This window comes from Vicugna pacos, unplaced genomic scaffold, assembly GCF_048564905.1.
Source record: "Vicugna pacos unplaced genomic scaffold, VicPac4 scaffold_21, whole genome shotgun sequence".
Taxonomy (NCBI): domain Eukaryota; kingdom Metazoa; phylum Chordata; class Mammalia; order Artiodactyla; family Camelidae; genus Vicugna; species Vicugna pacos.
In genome coordinates this window covers 18,959,546-18,980,953 of record NW_027328742.1, presented here as the reverse complement: position 1 = coordinate 18,980,953, position 21,408 = coordinate 18,959,546, and the positions used below count along the sequence as shown (strand labels likewise).

Below are 21,408 nucleotides of genomic sequence, written 5' to 3'. Positions count from 1 at the left end.
CTACTTAAGAAAACAGAAATAAATGCTCCTCAATTCATCCGTTAAGTCTTCAAGATACCATTGTGTATTGATATTCACTAATGAGTAGACTCCCTGGTATTTAACTGGCCTGAAAATGTTAAGCAATCTCAAATTACTGAATCATGTACTGGTTTCTGTCTAAATTCTGGCTAACCTCTCCCTTTTGTCTAACCTGTGAAAGATGGTCATGATTAAAATGTGCTCTAATGTTAACCTAGAAATCTTTGTCAGCAGGAGGGGAAAAAAAAAAGAGCTCTATTTTTACTTGAAATTATACCAGCCTGTAACTCTGGTTAATAAAATACTTAGATCCTTGATGAAAGAAACCATTGTAATAACAATATTCATCATCATTATTATTTCTTCAGAAAGAGAACTGGCTTCTGGGTATTCTTAGACTAATCCCATCTGCCACCACAAAATTCGGACTTTGAAGCAAATGTATTAGATATTTCCTGGATCACATCCCCAGATAATGAAGAGCTTCATTAAATATGGAAAGCTCTCTATAGCCTCTGCCTCCCACTGGTTTAATATATAAAACCTTGCACTAGGTAACAGAAATTATATCTACATTACCAAATCCACAAAGTAGCATAGCATGTTGTGTGAGAGAGACCTGAGGCAAATCCCTATCCAGCAGCTGACAAGGGCTAGTGTTTGGATTTGACTCCCTTCTTTGCCTGATTTCAATGAAAAAGCAACAACAGCAACAATCATAATGACACAAAATGTTTCAAATCCAGTTTTCAAGTAATAATAGCTTGCATTTCTGCACCTAAAGGGGCATAGGCTGAAAAAGAAAGTAGAACCCTGGATAAGTCCGATGTGGAAAATTACTGGATTGCATAATGGTGGTAATATACAAATATGATTTAAGTCACAGGCGCTAGACTCTGCAAGTCTAGTCTTAGTTCCAAGGCTCTGGGACTTAAGGTCAAAAAAGATGCACATTCCTCACAGAGACATCTTGCCTGACAATGCACAGTATTTCACTGTGTAGCTTTCAATGGTAACTTTCAATTTTTTTAAAAAAAATTTCAAATAACCTATAAAACAGTTAAAATCTAGTGAGGGAATTCAAATGATCTGAATGAGGATTTTTCACAGCCTATGTAAAAAACTATAAACCTGACAAGAATCCATGAAGAAATTTGAATAATTGGATACAGAATATATATGTGAAATCATGTGAAATTGCCCATAGTCTACTGTTTAGGTCACAAAATGTCAGTTTTATATTGTGTAAGATAATAAGATAGAAACAATGTTATAGTAGGTAACTACTAGAAAATAAAATTTCATTTTTTTCTTTTCATCTCTTATTTTCTGTATCTTATTGCATGCAATTAAAAGAAACCAATTTACATTGTCAGCACTCAACCTAGAAGTCTCCTTACTGATCAAATCAGCACATAGTCTAGTTATCTTTTATTTTTAAATTTTTATTTATTTATGTTTTTGCTTGAAGGGGAGTTAGTTAGGTCTATTTAATTAATTATTTTTTTAATGGAGGCACTGGGGATTGAACCCAGGACCTCAAACATGCTGAGCATGCATGCTACAGCTTGAGCTATACCCTCCCCCCTTCTAGTTACCTTTTAATAATGAAACAGTGTTTTCTTAATACAACAGAAGCATACTCTTAATGGATATACTTTCACAAATTTCACTACATTAAATGAAAGTCATCTGTATATCAAGACACCTGTAAATAAAGTTAAAAGACAAGTGACAGACCTAGAGAAGATTTTGCAGCTAATATAATAGAGACTATATAACAAGGGATAATTAAACCAAGTGTACAAAGAACTACTAATTAATAAGCAAAACCTGACAGAAAAATGGGCAAATGATAAGAACAGGTAAGTTACAAAAGAATACATGCTAACATCCAGTTCTATAGTTGCCATAACAAATTACTACAAACTCAGTGGCTTAAACAACACAAATTTATTATTTTATAGTTTTTGAGGTCACAAGTCTGACATAGTTCTCAACACACTAAAATCAGTTCATCAGCAGGCTATTCCCTTTCTGGAGGCTCTGGGAGAGTGTTTCCTACACATTCAGGTGGTTGGCAGAGTTCGGTTCCTTAAGGTTGCAGTTCTGAGGCTCTCATTTCCTTGCAAGCTACAAACTGAGAGTCATTCCCAAATTCAGAAGATGCTTTATTCTGTGACTCATGGTCCCCTTCCTCCATTTTAAAAGCCAACAATAGTAGATGGAGTTCTTCTCACATTGAATTACTTTGACTCTTCTTCCATTTTTATGCTCTTCAGAGTTCATATGATTGGGTAAACGCCAATAGTCTGGGATGATCTCTGAATTGCAACGTCTTTAGCCTTAATCTGCAAAGTCTGTTTTTCCATGTACAGTAACATTCATAGGTTCTGGGGTTTGGGGAAAGGACATTGAAGGGGCATTATTCGGCCTTCCACAGCCAATAAACATGATAATTTTTTTAGTTTTTTTTAAACAGCTTTATTGCTATAATTGATATATTAAAAACCACATTTTTTATTTATTTAATATAAGTATAGTTGATTTACAATATTGTGTTAGTTTCTGACATACAACATAGTGATTCAGTTATATATATATATACATATATATATATATATATATACATATATATATATATATATATATATATACTCTTTTTCACATTTTTTATTTAGATTCCTACAAAAGTACTGGATGTAGTTATTTCTCTGTTATGTATAGTAGGATTTTATTGTTTATCTATTTTGTGTATCTGCTAATCTCAAACTCCTAATTTATCCCTTCCCCTCTTTCCCATTTGGTAACTGCAAGTTTTTTTTTTTTTTTTATGTCTGTGAGTCTGCTTTGTAAATAAGTTCATTTGTGTCAGTTTTTTAGATTCCACATGTAAGTGATATCATATGATACTTGTCTTTGTCTAAATTACTTTATTTAGTATGATAATCTCTAGGTCCACCCATGTTGCTGTGAATGGCATTATTTTATTCTTTTTATGGCTAAGTAGTATTCCATTGTATATATGTACCACAACTTCTTTATCCAATCATCTATTGATGGACATTTGGGTTGTTTCCATGTCTTGGCTGTTGTAAATAGTACTGCTAAGAACATTGTGGTGTATGTGTCTTTTAAATTAATTTGTAATTAGAAAATGTAGATTAAAACAATGAGATTTGATTGAATTGACTCCATCAAATTGACAAAGATCAATAATTGAATTTTATTTCCTCCATTGAATTGACAAAAATGAAAAACATGATGACATCAAGTGTTTGCTTGAATGTGGGGAAACAAGTCTATTTATATACTACTGTTAGGGATATACATTTCTATAGATTTAAAAAAGGCAGATGGACATGTCCACATATATAAATAAAATCTGTGTATTGTTTATGGATATATTCTGGATAGGTTTATATTCATATAAATATGCAGTTTAAATATTTTTAAAATCCAAAAATATATTCATCAAAATCGTCACAATGATTTCCTCAAGAAGAGAGAGTGTAAAGAGAATGTGACTTTTGGTAGTAATCAAATGAACTTTATTTATCTGTAACTTATATTCTTTCTTTTTTCTTTGACTCTAGAAGCATAATATGTAAAATAATAAAATAATAACAGGTCTCTACTGTGGGAAGTGGGATACAGGTTTAGTTTTAAACTACATGTCTATTTATCTGTCTGTATATCTATCCATCTATGATTTACATATATATTTCGAATGTTTTTCACTTGTAAAATAAATATATTTTAAAACAAGATATATGAGATCTCTTTAGACTATATACACATACGCATCAAAATATCTTGTATTTTTTCATTGTTTAACCAGGGGTTGACAAAGTTAAGATTTTGGGCCAAACCTTGGCTGATCTGTTTGTTTAAATAACATACATCAGAAAACAGTCATTGTTAACGTATTATCTGTGTCTGCTTTCCTGATAACGATGGTAGAGTTGGGTCAATGCAACAGAGATCACATGGCCCACAATACCTAAAACATTAATTTTTGGATTTTTTGTAAAAATCCTTTTTGCTTAGAAGAGATGCCTCATTAGAACTGGTTAGGGATTATGTAAGACTAGAACCCATTATCTAAATGTGGGTAGATGGGTTCCAGAATTATTTAGCATTAAGCATATCAAGTAGCTCTTTAAAACCAGAGATGATACAGGGTCTGGTTAAGAATAAGTGCTAATGGAATTATTAAATGTATAAATCATATCTTTCTACTCAGCCACAGGCTGTTCTACTTAAATGTATGCACTGAAGGGCAGACTCTTGTTTGGTTTCTGACCGGGGACAGCTAGTCAATCAAATAATTATTTCCCACTGTGTTTTTATAGAGCTTTCTACACATGTCTTTCACAAATACTGTCTCATTTAATCCTTTTAGCCTTTATTAATGATAGGGTTAATATCTTCCATTTTATAGTAGAATAAACTGAAGTTCTTTGAAATTAATTTGTTTAGTACATGACATACAGGAGTAGATGCTTGCCTCTTTTTACCCAATGTGCATTTATATAAAAGTTTTCTTCTCTTTTGAATGGAACCATAGGAAAGATGAATATTTGGTGGGTATGGATTGCTGGGTTTTTGAAAGAATCCTGTATAAGGGTATGGCTTCATTCCAGAAAAACAGAGAAATGGAAAATTACATACAAACTCTTCGTAAACCAAGTTTCTCCAGTCCTCCCTAACTCATGGGTGCAATTTAGGTCACCTTTGCATTGCTACTGCAGTCTTACTAGCTTTGAGCTTCTGCTTCTCCACACAAAAGTTCTAATCCCAGCCACAGTTCACCACCAGCGTTTCTGATGTTCTCCACACTGACTGTGAGCTGGTCTAAGCTTCTACTCACCATGGTCTAGGTACAAATTCTCTCCCTGGCCCTTTGGGCACCAGTGCTGACTTTCATTGCTCTCCTGTCTTCCTCTACAGGCAAGTCCCTGCACAGGGAAGAGAGGAGAGATCTTTTCAAGAGGCAAAAAGGAAGTTGGGGGGGCTAAAGTAAACAGTCAGTCAGAGGAACTGAGAGTTCAAACTAGAGTTGGTTTTCTGTTGGCTGAGCTGTGACAATCTCTCATTAGCTGAACTGTTGACGGGCAAGAAGAGGAAGTCTTTCTTCTTCCTGTTGGGCTCTGCTATCTTATTAGGGAAAAAGAGCTTCCCCTTTTTTGCCTCCCAATTGTATTTTAATTGAAATTTCTGTTTATTAATTTTTACTGGTGTTGCTGATGTAGAGATTGTCACTATTGCTGAGAGTTTAAAAAGGCACCTCTATAAGTTAATGAGGCAGAAAAGATGAAAAAGTCACCACCACAGTAGCTCCTGCTACTGAGGCACATGTGTCTGGTAAGAATGGATGGAGAATGGGTGAAAGAACTTTACCACAGAAAAGCAACACCTGGTTGTACCATTGTTCCCCAGCACAACCAGTGAGATGCAAGAGAATGGCTCTGCCTCATTCCTACCTTCCATTTCTTCTCAAAGTAAACCCAACTGGTGGAACCCAATTCTCTTCTGGAATCTTAGTGGCCAGAAAGTCTAGGAATGTTTTTAGCTTTCTAGTTTCTTCAACTTGAAAGGAGATAGAATGGAGTTAGAGAGAATAAATTCTCACTCTTCCTCAGTCTGTGCTCACAAGGGATTTACAAGCTTAATGAAATGACAAGATTAACATAATGTAACAAGATTAGAGATGGGGCATGTGCTAAATGGAGTATTATGGCTTAAGGTCAATAGAAGATCAGAGAACAAGGGGATTAGAGTACATTGGAAAATTCAGAGAAAGTTTCATGGAAGAACTCAGCTTTCAGTTGGGGCTTAAAAAGATGGTAAGAATTGAGCAAACATAGAAAATAAAAAGGTGTTTCATGCAGGTGGACGATAAGAACAAAGGCCTGGATTTAATGCACATGACAGCAGGTAGGTAGTCTGATTCTTGCAAAACACAATCAAGGGTGGTGATAACAGAATTTCAAAATACAAAGGACTTTAAAAATTGTAATAAAAGATTAAATACATTGCATGTGGGTATACATGTACTAAATGTCCATAATACGCAGTTATATAATTATGTAAAATAATGGGTGTTATTGTCAATCAGCAGATTTGTTTCTTTGCTGAATGATGAAGGACCTAGACTGAAGTACAGAAATATACATGCTCCCAGATATCTCAGTAGCTTCTTCCCCCGAACCCTGGTCATACTCGTGCAGGCACTGTGACAGTCTTCAGACTTGCACTGGTTCCCTTATGACAAAAAGACGCTTTCCCTGAACTCTCTAACCTTGGTGCCTCCTTCCCCGTTGCGGGGCTACGCTTGTCCTCCTGTCTTCCCAGCCACTGCCTGTGATCCTGTTTCTCAATGGGCAATTTTGTCAGTGTCGTGTAAACCTGTTTAATTTTGAGTCGTGCATATCCTGGAAACTGCCTGCTACTTTGTCTCCTCATTCAGATCATGTCTTCATCCATTTCAAGATATTAATAGTAATAATAATCACTTACTGAGTACATGTTATATTTCAGGAAATCTACTAGATGCTTTCCAAATACCATTTCAAATCCAAATATGTTTTTCTTCCCATTTCATAGATGAAAGAACCAATGAGATTTATTTATTTAACCCCAGAGCTTGTAGACTTTCCACTATATCACAAATATCAAAACAAAACATATTTCCTTTATATTCTAGTAACTCAGATCTCACAGCTTACAAAGTGTTGCTGTTGTTCGTAATCTCATCTGATCCTCAGACTAAGCCTGCAAATGAGAAAGGTGGAGAATTACACTCTTGTTTTTTGTAGATTGGAGAAGCAACTAACTTCTAAGTCACCTGCCCTAGCAAGCTGAGTGTTCGATAACCATTATAATACCTTGGTAAAGTCTTAGATGAAGTAAGTTTTATTCCATATGCATTAGATGGATGGACACATAGATAAATTGTTAGGTAAATGGGTTCACTTAAGGATTTGAAGGATCTGAAGTTTAGAGAAATTGAAAGCTTAGAGAATTGAAAGTTTGGAAACTTTCTAATATCACAAGGAATATATGTATTCTGTTACAGTATAAAATGACAATAAAGTTATGATAAAACATTTTCTTATATAATTGATTCATTCTTGACTGCAGTTATTCATGACCTCTACCTGCACATGAATGTCACATCTCACATTTTAGACAAAGGAAACAAATCAAACATCAGTCACCTTTCTGGGTCTCTAGCCGATCTCTAATGTTGTCTGTTAGTAAGTGCATTACTTTCAATAGTGGAAGAGTCAAAAGAACCTTGCTGGCTTTCTTTCCCCCAGTTGGCTCTTTACTGCTAAGGATCTCAGAAAAGTGCGCTTCAGCCAACTTATACATACATGTTTATATTATGTTGGAAGATGACTTTTCTATTGAGGTTCACTATGTATGTAGGTTGTTGTTTTTGAAAGTGCTAATAAAAGTGGTAACCTCAGAAAATAAAGCTTAACCTCAAATTTTTAAAAAATAGAATTTTAGTTATTTGTCAGGATGTGGGAAAGAATTATAACTTCACAATGACCTCCAGTTCTCAAATTTCATCTTTCAGCAATTAGACTCCACAACCAGCCTGCCCTTTTCCAATCAAGAAACAAAAATTTATGCCTATGTGGCATCAAAAATTCCTTGGTTATAATCAAGAGGAACATAAAGGTGAACACTTTCATTAGTGCATGTCATGAACATTGTAGAAAAAGGAATTATAACCCACCCCAGTCCTATCCATCTTCCCTGAGGAGCCATTTAAATGAAAAGGAAAAGAGAGAAGAATCCTTAATCCTTAGTTTTTCGGTTACTCCAACTCCTTGAAATAAGTTTTAAAGTTACACAGGAAAGTTCTCAAGGAACAGCACAGCCTGCTTGATCTAAGTGGGAGCCATGTACAAAAACTGTAAGTTAGAGACTAATTACATCAGGAATAATGCTTTCAATTTTAAAACCAGTGCTATTGATTGAAATCCAAGAGACAGATGTGAGTCTTATGCCTCAATGTGAGTTAATACATTTTTCCATATATTTAATTAATTATGGCCATCGCAAGACAAAGAAAATTAAGGATAATGTACCATTTGTTCAGGCCTCATTTAACACTTCATAATTACATAAAATTTATATGAAAATTCAGATATTTCGCTTTCAAATCACAGGGAAGGAACTTTGTAGCTTAACCTTAAATTAAAAATTGTTGGTAAATAATCAGTTGTTGGTTGAATAATATATTACCACTTCTGTAAAGGGCACAGAATCACCTTTTAGACTAGTAGATTTATTAATAGATATCCAAGCTGTCATTGATATGTGTGTCTTTCTCAAAGGAGTAAATTTTCAAGTTGTCAACTCCTAAACTGTGTTGAATAAAATTAGATTTTCTTAACTTGTTGTGGATTAAATTAACATATATTTGATGTTACATAGGGCATGGCATTCCAGATTTTTACATTTGACCCTTGAACAACAAGGGGGTTAGACTGCCTCCCTGTTGTGCAGTCAAAACTAATAGTTGTATAATTTATAGTAGGCTCTCCATATGTGTTTTGTCCATTTCTGCAGTTCTGCATCTGTGGTTTCAAACAGCAATGGGTTGTGTAGCACTGTAGCATTAACTATGGAAAAAAATCCATATGTACGTGGACCTGCACAGTTCAAATACATGTTGTTCAAGGATCAATTATATTTTCTTACACATTTTGATATTGAAAATTTTCATTATGCTGTCTTCACACGTTTTATATTATCTCATTTAATTCTTATAATCACACAAATGGTCTTATTTGTATGTACAACCGTCCCTGCTTTCCTGTTGAAACAAACTAAATTCAGTATCACACAGCTGGAATTTGGCTGGGCTGCCAGTTACACCTAGCTTTGTCTAATTTCCAGTTTTTGATAGATTGCATATCTGACTTAAAATCTTCATATCTCCCTGAATCCATGCCTTTATAGGGCTTCCTACTATTGTCTGGTGAACTGAGTTTATTTGTGGGACTTGCTTTGACCAATGGAATTTCAGCAGGCATGATACAAGCAAAGTTTGATCTGAGTTTATGCAATGGGACTTGGTCACTTGTGGCTCTCTCATTGCCAGCAGAAGAACATTCTCAGCCAGTCTTCTGGTTCCAGAAAGAAAATGAGACATGAAGAGGAGAACCTCTCTGGGTAAGCTGCCCAGAATAAGTGGTAAAGAACAGAATTTCTCAGACTAGCAAACTGCAGAGGAGTAAATTCAGTCAACCCAGCTAAATTCAGCCTAGACCAACTATGCCTGTGGTGTTTACAGATGTGTGAGCTGAAAGGATAAATAATCTTTGTTTTGCGTGATGGGGTGATTTGCTATGTTGCAATTGATAACCTACACAAAATTGTATGCTTTTTCCCTAGCATCTTGCAGATAATGAAATGAAACACAATACCTGATAGAAGCTTACAGAAGTGTTGAGATATCTTTGCTATCCTTGGGTAAGGAAAGTTTAAAACTAATGTTAAGAAGCAGGAGGAGAGGGACCAAGATAGTGTCATAGGAGTCACCTAAACTTTTCCTTCCCATGGACACACTGACTTTACAGTGACACATGGTACAATTCCCTTTAAAAGAAATCCACAAACTAGCTGAGTGGCTCCTACACATCCTGGAGAATGTCATTCTAAGTGAAGTAAGCCAGAAAGAGAAAGAAAAATACCATAAGAGGTCACTCATATGTGGAATCTAAAACAAACCAACAAACCAACAAACAAAGCATAAATACAAAACAGAAACAGACTCCTGGACATAGAATACAAACTTGTGGTTGCCAAGGAGGTGGAGGGTGGGAAGGGATAGACAGGATTTTAAAATTGTAGAATAGATAAACAAGGTTATACTGTATAGCACAGGGAAATACACACAATATCTTATGGTAGCTCACAGAGAAAAAATGTGACAATGAATATACGTATGTTCATGTATAACTGAAAAATTGTGCTCTACACTGGAATCTGACACAAAATTGTAAAATGATTACAAATCAATAAAAAAAAAGGCTTTGTGGAGAAAGCCGTCTGGCCTGGTTGGTAAAAGATGAGAAGATATTTACCAATAAATGTGAATGAAAAGTATTTTATATACAGATTAAATAAATATCATGAATAGATTTGTAGAGATTAGATGTAGAGTCCACTGAGCCCACAGTTAATGGCCTGGTTTGGTCTGAGTATAGGTTATTTAGTCAGTGGGGAAGAATGTGTTACGTGTATAGAAACGTTGGCATCAGATTGTGATGGACTTTGATGCCAAGCTAAAGAGCTGACACTTAATTTTACAAACAAGTAGAACCTATAAAAAGAAAAGCCATAAAATATCCATCATCTAATTTTGTTTTTGTTTTATGTTGTTCTTGTTTTGTTGACTGTATGTATCGGAGAAGCATGTCCATTTCAGTGTCTCTTGCCGTCAGCTCCTAGAAGACAGAAATTATACAGTAACTCATGGAGCCTAAGAATTCACCTTTGTACCTGCCGGGGGCTAATCTAAGCACTTGACTTGTATTATATCCTCATAGTAACCCTCTGAGGTAGGCACTATTATCTTCATTTAATACAATGAGGCTGGCACTGAGCAGAAAGCAACCTAGATAAGGTAATGGCCTGGAAAGTCATAAAACTGATACATGAACCAGTTGCCAAAACACACCCTCCTTCTTAAGCTTACTGAATTGAGACTGGAGGACAGAGTTTTGGATGAACTAGAAGAGGCAGCTTTATTTCTTTGTTGGAAAAAGGAGACAAGTGGGCTAATACTTCCAAGACTGTGAGCCTGCTGAGGAGGGGAGGTGTGGGCAGGGGGTGGTTTATAGCAAAAGTTCAAGGAACAGGCCTAGTTTCCATAGAGATCACATACAGGGCAACAAATTGTTGAACCTCCACCTCCAGCTCCTCCTACTTCACCTCCCCTCCTCCTTCTCCACCTGCTCCTCCTCCTCCTCCTCCACATCCTCCTCCACCTCCACCTACTCCTCCTCCACCAACTCCTCCTCCACCTCCTCCTTCTCCTCCACCTCCTCCTACTTCTCCTCCACCACCACCTCCTCCTCCTCCACCACCTCCTCCATCTCCTCCTCCTCCATCTCCTCCTCCTCCTCCTCCAGCTCCTCCTCCTCCACCTCCTCCTCCTCCACTACCTCCTCCTCCTCCTCCACCACCTCCTCCCCCTAAACCACCTCCTCCTCCTCCACCTCCTCATCCACATCCTGCTCCTCGTCCACATCCACCTCACCCTCCACATCCACCTCCTCCTCCACATCCTCCTCCACATTCTCCTTCTCCACATCCTCCTCCTCCACATCCACCTCCTCCACGTCCTCCTCCTCCACTTCCTCCTCCTCCACCTCCTCCACTTCCTCCTCCACCTCCACCTCCTCAAACTCCTCCTATTCCTCTTCCACCTCCTCCTCCTCCACCTCCTCCTACTCCACCTCCTCCTACTCCTCCACCTCCTCCTCCTACACCTCCACCTCCTCCACCTCCTCCTCCTCCACCTTTTCCTCCTCCAATTCCTCCACTTTCTCCTCCACCTCCTCCTCCTCCAATTCCTCCTCCAATTCATCTTCCACCTCCTCCTCCTCCACCTACTCCTCCACCTCCTCCTCCTCCACCTACTCCTCCATCTCCTCTTCCTCCAATTCATCCTCCACATTCTCCTCCTCCTAATCCTCCTCTTCCAACTCCTCCTCCACCTCCTCCACCTCCTCCTCCAATTCCTCCTCCACCTACTAATCCTCCTCCACCTCCTCCACCTCCTCCTCCACCTCCTCCTACTCCACCTCCTCCTCCTCCACCTCCTCCTCCTCCTCCTCCTCCAACTCCTTCTCCTCCACATCCTCCTCCACCTCCTCCTCCTCCACACCTTCTGCCACCTCCTCCACCTTCTCCTCCTCCACCTCCTCCTCCACCTCCTCCTCCACCTCCTCCTCCTCCACCTCTTCCTCCTCCACATCCTCCTCCTCCAAATCCTCCACATCCTCCTCCTCCAAATCCTCCACATCCCCCTCTTCCACATCCTTCTCCTCCACATCCTCCTCCTCCACCACCTACTCCTTCTCCACCTCCTCCTCCTCCACCTCCTCCTACTCCTCCACATCCCTTTTTAGGTAGAGAAAGGTAGTACTGCTCTTCCTGATACTAGAAACCAGGAAAGAACTGAGCGTACTTTGAGATTTCATCGAAAGACTGCTTCTAGCTCTTTTCATTAGAGGCTAAATGCTGCACCAGTGTTAAATCCACTTCCAGCTTGATTTATCCAGTTAATTCTCCATAATTCAATTCTGGAACTCCTTGCAGGCTATCTGAAGACTGGCAGCAATTACCTTCTTTGTTAATAGTTGCGTATGAAGTAGCTTTAATTAAATATTATTTTGGAAATAAGAAATAATCTTGAAGATTATTTTAAAAATCCTCCTCCACCTCCACCTCCTCCTCCTCCTCCACCTCCTCCTCTTCCTCCACCTCCTCCTCCTCCTCCACCTCCTCCTCCTCCACCACCTCCTCCACCTCCTCCTCCTCCTCCTCCACATCCTCCTCCACCTCCTCCTCCTCCACATGCTCCTCCTCCACATCCACCTCCTCCACATCCTCTTCCTCCAACTCCTCCACATCCTCCTCCTCCAAATCCTCCTCCTCCACATCCTCCTCCTCCACATCCTCCTCCTCCACATACTCCTCCACCTCCATCTCCTCCACCACCTCCTCCTCCTCCACCACATTCCTTTTTAGGTAGAGAAAGGAAGTACTGCTCTTTCTGATCCTAGAAACCAGGAAAGAAATGAGCGTACCTTGAGATTCCATCAAAGACTGCTTCTGGTTCTTTTCATTAGAGGCTAAATGCTGCACCACTGGTAAATCCACTTCCAGCATGATTTATGCAGTTAATTCTCCATAATTCAATTCTGGAACTCCTTGCAGGCTATCTGGAAGACTGGCAGCAATTACTTTCTTTGTTAATACTTGCGTATGAAGTAGCTTTAATTAAATATTATTTTGGAAATTAGAAACAATCTTGAGGATTATTTTAATAATCCTCCTCCACCTCCTCCACCTCCTCCTCCACCTCCTGCTCCTCCTCCACATCCTCCTCCTCCACATCCTCCTCCTCCACATCCTCCTCCTCCACCTCTTCCACATCCTCCTCCTCCAAATCCTCCACACCCTCCTCCTCCAAATCCTCCACATCCTCCTCCTCCGCATTCTCCACATCCTTCTCCTCCACATCCTCCTCCTCCTCCTACTCCACCTCCTCCTACTCCTCCACATTCCTTTTTAGGTAGAGAAAGGTAGTACTGCTTTTCCTGGTCCTAGAAACCAGGAAAGAACTGAGCGTACTTTGAGATTCCATCGAAAGACTGCTTCTGGCTCTTTTCTTTAGAGGCTAAATGCTGCACCAGTGGTAAATCTACTTCCAGAATGATTTATCCAGTTAATTCTCCATAATTCAATTCTGGAACTCCTTGCAGGCTATCTGGAAGACTGGCAGCAATTACTTTCTTTGTTAATAGTTGCGTATGAAGTAGCTTAAATTAAATATTATTTTGGAAATTAGAAACAATCTTCAGGATTATTTTAATAATCCTCCTCCACCTCCTCCTCCTCCTCCACCTCCTCCTCCACCTGCTCCTCCTCAACCTCCTCCTCCTACACCTCCTCCTCCACCTCCTCCTCCTCCTCCACCTCCTCCTCCACATCCTCCTCCTCCTCCTCCACATCCTCCTCCTCCTCCTCCACATCCTCCTCCGCCTCTACATCCTCCTCCTCCTCCACATCCTCCTCCTCCACATCCTCCTCCTCCTCCTCCACATCCTCCTCCTCCTCCTCCTCCACCTCCTCCTCCTCCACCTCCTCCTCCTCCACCTCCTTCTCCTTCTCCACCTCCTCCTCCTCCACCTCCTCCTCCTCCACCTCCTCCTCCTCCACCTCCTCCTCCACCTCCTCCACATCCTCCTCCATATCCTCCTCCTCCAAATCCTCCTCCTCCACATCCTCCTCCTCCAAATCCTCCACATCCTCCTCCTCCAAATACTCCACATTCACCCCCTCCACATTCTCCACATCCTTCTCCTCCACATCCTCCTCCTCCTCCTACTCCACCTCCTCCTACTCCTCCACATCCCTTTTTAGGTAGAGAAAGGTAGTACTGCTTTTCCTGGTCCTAGAAACCAGGAAAGAACTGAGCGTACTTTGAGATTCCATCGAAAGACTGCTTCTGGCTCTTTTCTTTAGAGGCTAAATGCTGCACCAGTGGTAAATCTACTTCCAGCATGATTTATGCAGTTAATTCTCCATAATTCAATTCTGGAACTCCTTGCAGGCTATCTGGAAGACTGGCAGCAATTACTTTCTTTGTTAATAGTTGCGTATGAAGTAGCTTTAATTAAATATTATTTTGGAAATTAGAAACAATCTTGAGGATTATTATAATAATCCTCCTCCACCTCCTCCTCCTCCACCTCCTCCTCCTCTTCCACATCCTCCTCCTCCACCTCCTCCTCCTCCTCCTCCTCCAGCTCCTCCTCCTCCACCTCCTCCTCCACCTCCTCCTCCACCTCCTCCTCCTCCATATCCTCCTCCTTCACCTCCTCCACATCCTCCTCCAAATCCTCCACCTCCTCCTCCTCCACCTCCTCCTCCTCCTCCACCTCCTCCACCTCCTCCTCCTCCTCCACCTCCTCCTCCTCCACCTCCTCCTCCTCCACCTCCTCCACCTCCTCCTCCTCCTCCACATCCTCCTCCTCCTCCTCCACATCCTCCACCTCCTCCTCCTCCACATCCTCCACCTCCTCCTCCTCCACATCCTCCTCCTCCTCCTCCACATCCTCCTCCTCCTCCACATCCTCCTCCACATCCTCCTCCTCCACCTCCTCCTCCTCCACCTCCTCCTCCACCTCCTCCTCCTCCACCTCCACCTCCTCCTCCTCCACCTCCTCCTCCTCCAAATCCTCCACCTCCACATTCTCCACATCCTTCTCCTCCACATCCTCCTCCTCCTCCTCCAGCTCCTCCTACTCCTCCACCTCCTGCTTCTCCTCCTCCTCCACATCCTCCTCCTCCACCTCCTCCTCCTCCTCCACCTCCTCCTCCACCTCCTGCTTCTCCTCCTCCTCCACATCCTCCTCCTCCACATCCTCCACATCCTCCTCCTCCACATTCTCCACCTCCTCCTACTCCTCCACGATCCTTTTTAGGTAGAGAAAGGTAGTACTGCTTTTCCTGATCCTAGAAACCATTAAAGAACTGAGCGTACTTTGAGATTCCATTGAAAGACTGCTTCTGGCTCTTTTCATTAGAGGCTAAATGCTGCACCAGTTGTAAATCTACTTCCAGCATGATTTATCCAGTTAATTTTCCATAATTCAATTCTGGAACTCCTTGCAGGCTATCTGGAAGACTGGCAGCAATTACTTTCTTTGTTAATAGTTGCGTATGAAGTAGCTTTAATTAAATATTATTTTGGAAATTAGACACAATCTTGAGGATTATTTTAATAATCCTCCTCCTCCACATCCTCCTCCTCCTCCTCCATCTCCTCCACCACCTCCTCCTCCTCCACATCTTCCTCCTCCACCACCTCCTCCTCCTCCTCCTCCACCTCCTCCACCTCCTCCTCCTCCACCTCCACATCCTCCTCCTCCACATCCTCCTCCACCTCCTCCTCCTCCAAATCCTCCACATCCTCCTCCTCCAAATCCTCCACATCCTCCTCCTCCACATTCTCCACATCCTTCTCCTCCACATCCTCCTCCTCCTCCTACTCCACCTCCTCCTACTCCTCCACATTCCTTTTTAGGTAGAGAAAGGTGCTACTGCTTTTCCTGGTCCTAGAAACCAGGAAAGAACTGAGCGTACTTTGAGATTCCATCGAAAGACTGCTTCTGGCTCTTTTCATTAGAGGCTAAATGCTGCACCAGTGGTAAATCTACTTCCAGCATGATTTATCCAGTTAATTCTCCATAATTCAATTCTGGAACTCCTTGCAGGCTATCTGGAAGACTGGCAGCAATTACTTTCTTTGTTAATAGTTGCGTATGAAGTAGCTTTAATTAAATGTTATTTTGGAAATAAGACACAATCTTGAGGATTATTTTAATAATCCTCCTCCTCCACATCCTCCTCCTCCTCCTCCATCTCCTCCTCCACCACCTCCTCCTCCTCCACATCCTCCTTCTCCCCTACCTCCTCCTCCTCCTCCTCCACCTCCTCCAAATCCTCCTCCTCCACATCCTCCTCCTCCACATACTCCTCCACCTCCTCCTCCTACTCCTCCACATTCCTTTTTAGGTAGAGAAAGGTAGTACTGCTCTTCCTGATCCTAGAAACCAGTAAAGAACTGAGCGTACTTTGAGATTCCATCGAAAGACTGCTTCTGGCTCTTTTCATTAGAGGCTAAATGCTGCACCAGTGGTAAATCTACTTCCAGCATGATTTATCCAGTTAATTCTCCATAATTCAATTCTGGAACTCCTTGCAGGCTATCTGGAAGACTGGCAGCCATTACTTTCTTTGTTAATAGTTGCGTATGAAGTAGCTTTAATTAAATATTATTTTGGAAATTAGACACAATCTTGAGGATTATTTTAATAATCCTCCTCCTCCACATCCTCCTCCTCCTCCTCCTCCTCCATCTCCTCCACCACCTCCTCCTCCTCCACATCCTCCTCCTCCACCACCTCCTCCTCCACCTCCTCCTCCTCCTCCTCCACCTCCTCCTCCTCCTCCTCCTCCACATCCTCCTCCTCCACATCCTCCTCCACCTCCTCCACCTCCTCCTCCTACTCCACCTCCTCCTCCTCCAAATCCTCCACATCCTCCTCCTCCAAATCCTCCACATCCTCCTCCTCCACATTCTCCACATCCTTCTCCTCCACATCCTCCTCCTCCTCCTACTCCACCTCCTCCTACTCCTCCACATTCCTTTTTAGGTAGAGAAAGGTAGTACTGCTCTTCCTGATCCTAGAAACCAGTAAAGAACTGAGCGTACTTTGAGATTCCATCGAAAGACTGCTTCTGGCTCTTTTCATTAGAGGCTAAATGCTGCACCAGTGGTAAATCTACTTCCAGCATGATTTATCCAGTTAATTCTCCATAATTCAATTCTGGAACTCCTTGCAGGCTATCTGGAAGACTGGCAGCCATTACTTTCTTTGTTAATAGTTGCGTATGAAGTAGCTTTAATTAAATATTATTTTGGAAATTAGACACAATCTTGAGGATTATTTTAATAATCCTCCTCCTCCACATCCTCCTCCTCCTCCTCCATGTCCTCCACCACCTCCTCCTCCTCCACAACCTCCTTCTCCCCCACCTCCTCCTCCTCCTCCTCCTCCACCTCCTCCTCCTCCACATCCTCCTCCTCCTCCACCTCCTCCTCCTCCACATCCTCCTCCTCCACCACCTCCTCCACCTCCTCCTCCTCCACATCCTCCACATCCTCCTCCTCCAAATCCTCCACCTCCACATTCTCCACATCCTTCTCCTCCACATCCTCCTCCTCCTCCTACTCCACCTCCTCCTACTCCTCCACATTCCTTTTTAGGTAGAGAAAGGTACTACTGCTTTTCCTGGTCCTAGAAACCAGGAAAGAACTGAGCGTACTTTGAGATTCCATCGAAAGACTGCTTCTGGCTCTTTTCATTAGAGGCTAAATGCTGCACCAGTGGTAAATCTACTTCCAGCATGATTTATCCAGTTAATTCTCCATAATTCAATTCTGGAACTCCTTGCAGGCTATCTGGAAGACTGGCAGCAATTACTTTCTTTGTTAATAGTTGCGTATGAAGTAGCTTTAATTAAATCTTATTTTGGAAATTAGACACAATCTTTAGGATTATTTTAATAATACTCCTCCACCTCCTCCTCCTCCACCACCACCTCCTCCATCACCTCCTTCTCCTCCTCCATGTCTTCCTCCCCCTTGTTCGTTCACAGGGATGCCAGCAGTGCGCTGGGGGCCGCTGCTGTCGCCTCCGCCTGCCGCAGCCGCCTTCCGCCTCCCGCCCGCCTCCCACCGCTGCCTCCCGCCGCCGCTGCCTCCCGCCACCACTGCCTCCCGCTGCTGCCCGCAGCCCGCCGCGCTCCCACTCCGCGCGGCGGGAACCGGGCCCTTGTTAGTTCACAGAGATGCCAGCAGCGTGCTGGGTGCCACCGCCGCCCGCCGCCGCTGCCTCCAGCCACCGTCCGCCTCCCGCTGCTGTCTCCCGCCTCCCGCCGCCGCCCGCCGCTGCCGCCTCCCGCCGCCTCCTGCCACCGCCTGCCGCCGCCCGCCGCGCTCCTGCTCCGCGCGGCGGGAACCGGGCACTTGATCGTTCACAGCGATGCCAGCAGCGTGCTGGGTGCCGCCGCCGCCGCCGCCGCCCGCCGCCGCTGCCTCCCTCCACCGCCCGCCTCCCGCCGACGTCTCCCTCCTCCCGCCGCCGCCTGCCGCCGCCCGCAGCGCTCCCGCTCCGCGCGGCGGGAACCGGGCCCTTGTTAGTTCACAGAGATGCCAGCAGCGTGCTGGGTGCCGCCGCCGCCGCCGCCGCCCGCCGCCGCTGCCTCCCGCCACCGCCCGCCTCCCGCCGCCGTCTCCCGCCTCCCGCCGCCGCCTGCCGCCGCCCGCAGCCCGCCGCGCTCCCGCTCCGGTAGCGGGAACCGGGCCCTTGTTCGTTAACAGAGATGCCAGCAGCGTGCTGGGTGCCGCCGCCGCCGCCGCCCATCGCCGCTGCCTCCCGCCACCGCCCGCCTCCCGCCGCCGCCTCCCGCGCCCTCTGCCGCCGCCCGCAGCCCGCCGCGCTCCTGCTCCGCGCGGCGGGAACCGGGCCCTTGTTCGTTAACAGAGATGCCAGCAGCGTGCTGGGTGCCGCCGCCGCCGCCGCCGCCCGCCGCCCGCCGCCCGCCGCTTCGTGGAGCCGTTCGCGGGGCCTACCTTTTCGAAGAGTACCCATGCCCTCGATGGCTCCAACACCCCTTTTCTCTTGACTCCGCGTCCATGGGGCCCCAGGAGCCACTCCACGTTCGCGGAGAGGCCTGGAGGACACACAGCGCTCACCGCTCCGCTCCCCTTCGGCGTACATCCTCTCTGGAAGCAACTGGAACAAGGCAGGGCCCGCCCCAGGAAGGGGGCGTGGCCACGGCGCCCGCTCCAAGGACCCCGGGTCAGGCTGCCCTCCGCGCCGCCTGAAAAAACGCAGCCCCACTGTGATTGGATGAGGCAATGCACTATAATAAATGAATGAATAAAAGCTGTATACATATGAGGCACACATTAAAGAAGAGACATGTTTACCACCAAGAATTGTGGAGTATTTCTTTACAAGAACATTTCAAGGCACAAATAAAAATACTTCAGGAAATATATACTAAATCTTTTAATTCAAATAATAGTATAGAATCCTTCTCAGAAAGATTATTGTACATTATATCTATTATTTTACAATAATAGAAAATAAAATTAGTAATACAAATATTTAAAGCCAATCATCAGAATTAAATTAATATTTATTTATATAAACAATGTAAGTAAGTAAAAATCATCAATTCCATTTAATATAAAGTATATTTCTGGAATATAATTATTTTTAAATGAGAATTATCAATTTCAATTCAACCAAATATATATATTTGTATATACACACACACACACACACAGATATATATATATCTGAATTATTATGCTGCATACCAGAAATGAACACATTATAAACTGACTACACTTCAACAAAACAATAAAATTTTTTTAAAAAGGAAGCCAAGTTCCTCCAGATACCCCATAGACACTTCAAAAGCCACTTGGTGAGGGCCAGATGCATCATTTAATCAGCCTGAAAATTCGTGGGAGGAGGAAACATTATTCTTATCTTAGAGACCAGGGAAGTTTCAGATTGTTTTGCATAAACTTTTAGGTTGGCAGAATGGGATGAGCAGACCCTGGGATTCCTACTCAGTCCTGAGTGTCCCCTATAATTCCATGGCTCTCCAGAACTCAGGCAGCATAACAGACTGATGGGGCCTGCTGGGTTCAGAAAGTCCACGCTTTTGCAATCTGTCTCTCCCTGCCTTTTTTTTTTAGGGAGTACTGATAACAAAGTCCTCTTGATGAGGGCAGAAGTCCCTGAAAACTAGAAGGCAGACACGGTCCAGTATTGCACAAGAATACTAAGCACAGCCCTTGGCTTATGACTCCATCTTTCCTGAGAACCCTAGTGGTTGAAAGAAAGTAAAAGGCACTTATTATCCACTTCTGTTGTAACAGTTTCATTTCGACTTTGACCTTGTTGGGCTGTCAGGCTTCCAGATGAGGGTTTTGTGACACTAAGATTAAGAAAGATCTCAGTTATTCAGCTATTCAGCTATTCAGCTATTCAGCTATTTCACATCCTCCCAAGACAGTGGGAAGTTGTCTGCACAGACATTTTTTTCTCAAAGCTTCTCTGTACTCAACCATTATTTAATTAAACACCAGCCATGTGCCAGGATCTGCTGCTTCTCTGTTTGGCATATCTGCAGCCTGGTGGCCTCAGCTGCAATCTAAGGTTGACAGACATTGCAAGGCTCAGAAGATACTAGAAAGATGAGGACTTGGTTGGAAGGATGAGGGGACGAAGGGAGAGAAAAGCCTGCTACTCCAAGGTGGGGGTGGGGGAGGCTTAAAATTGCCCAAGAAGGGCTCAAGGAAAACGTGGCAGTGGAATTTGGAATCTGAACTGTTTGTCAGAATTGATAAGGATGTTCTTTTTCCTTTTCTTTCTTTCTTTTTCCCTTCCTTTTTATTAAAGTATAGTCAATTTGCAATGTTGCATCAATTTCTGGTGTACAGCATAATGTTTCAATCATCTGTATACATACATAGATTCATTTTCATATTCTTTTTCATTATAGATTACTGCAAGATATTGTGCTATACAGAAGAAACTTGTTGTTTGTCTATTTTATATATAGTATTTAGTATCTGCAAATTTCAAACTCCCAATTTATCCAAGAGGTGAATATAGCTCAGTGGTAGAGTGCATGCTTAGCACACATGAGGTCCTGGGTTCAATCCCCAGTACCTCCATTAAAAAATTAATTAATTAATTAATTAATTAAAGATAAGGACATTCTTACCATGGAAATTTATCAGTGAAAAGTTGCTTGCCGTTAGGGGAGGAAGACATAAATATAGTGATGGATAGAATTTTGGAGAAAAACTTGTATGTAACAGTCATTAGAAACATACTCAGCAGGAAAACCAGAAGGTCCAGACAAGAAGCAAATGATTTCTCAAATGACAATAATACTTTACATACATTTCATCTCCTTTACCTCTCTGGGTTTTATTTAAAAAGCACTCTTTATATGGTGACTTGTGTA

The 21,408-nt window shown here is 42.8% G+C and overlaps 1 long non-coding RNA gene across 2 annotated transcripts; it reads right to left on the bottom strand.

The window, feature by feature from the left end:
• Positions 1-1,955: 1,955 nt before the first annotated feature.
• On the bottom strand, positions 1,956-19,145 carry LOC140694419 (uncharacterized). Of its 2 annotated transcripts, XR_012070061.1 has the most exons (3): positions 18,986-19,145; positions 12,867-13,001; positions 1,956-10,496 (listed from the first exon to the last, which is right to left on the bottom strand). It is a non-coding gene; the product is annotated as an uncharacterized lncRNA (long non-coding RNA). The 2 variants fall into 2 exon arrangements; XR_012070060.1 differs by lacking the exon at positions 18,986-19,145 and having other exon boundaries at positions 12,867-13,053.
• Between the last annotated feature and the right edge of the window lie 2,263 nt (positions 19,146-21,408).